This window comes from Belonocnema kinseyi, chromosome 10 (genome assembly GCF_010883055.1).
Source record: "Belonocnema kinseyi isolate 2016_QV_RU_SX_M_011 chromosome 10, B_treatae_v1, whole genome shotgun sequence".
In the NCBI taxonomy this organism is placed as follows: Eukaryota; Metazoa; Arthropoda; class Insecta; order Hymenoptera; family Cynipidae; genus Belonocnema; species Belonocnema kinseyi.
The window spans coordinates 95478403-95479439 of record NC_046666.1 but is presented as its reverse complement, the minus strand read 5'-3'; positions in this window follow the sequence as shown (position 1 = coordinate 95479439).

The following is a 1037-nucleotide window of genomic DNA, read 5'->3' as shown; positions in this document are numbered from 1 at the left end:
TCACTGGGGAAGTGATGCCCGGGGAATACATGTCCATTTTTGCTACAGTCTTTATATTTCCAAATTTCACTCTGGAAGTGATACCCGGGGAAGACATGCCCATTTGTGTCATTGTCTCTATATTTCTAAATTTCACTGGGAAAGTGATTCCCGGGAAAGACATGCTCATTTTTGCAATGATATCTATATTTCAGAATTTCACTGGCGAAGTGATGCCCGGGGATAACATGCTCATTTTTGCCATGTTCTCTATTTTTTTAATTTCCACTGAGGAAATGATGCCCAGGGAAGACATAGAAAATTTTGCCATAGTCTCTATATTTCTCAATTTCACTGGGCAACTGATTTCCGGTGAATACATGTCCATTTTTTCCATAGTCTCTATGTTTATAAATTTCACTATGGAAGTGAAGCCCGGGGAAGGCATGATCATTTTTGGCATGGTATCTATATTTCTAAATTTCACTGGGGAAGTAATGTCCGGGGAAGACAAGCCTATTTGTATCATAATCTCTATATTTCTAAATTCCACTGGGGAAGTGATGCTCATCTAAGACATGCAGTCTGACGATTTTAATATTTCAATGGGGAAGTGATGCACCGGGAAGACACGCCCATTTTTTCCAGAGTCTGACGTTTTTAATATTTCAATAGGGATGTGATGCCCGGGGATGGCATGCTTATTTCTGCCATATTCTGTATATTTGTAAATTTCACTGGGGAAGTTGTGCTAGGGAAAGACATGCGCATTTTTGCCATAATCTCTATATTTCTAAATTTCACTGGGGAAGTGATGCCAAAGGAAGACATACTCATTTCTGTCATGGTCTTTATATTTCTAAATTTCTTTCGTGTAGTAATGTCCGGGGAATACATGCCTATTTTTGCCACAGTGTTACGATTTTAGTATTTCAATGGGGAAGTGATTCTCGGGGAGACATACCCATTTTTACAATAATCTCTATATTTCTTAATTTCAGTGGGAAACTGATGCCCGGGGAAGACATACCTATTTTTTCATAGTCTCTATTTTTCTA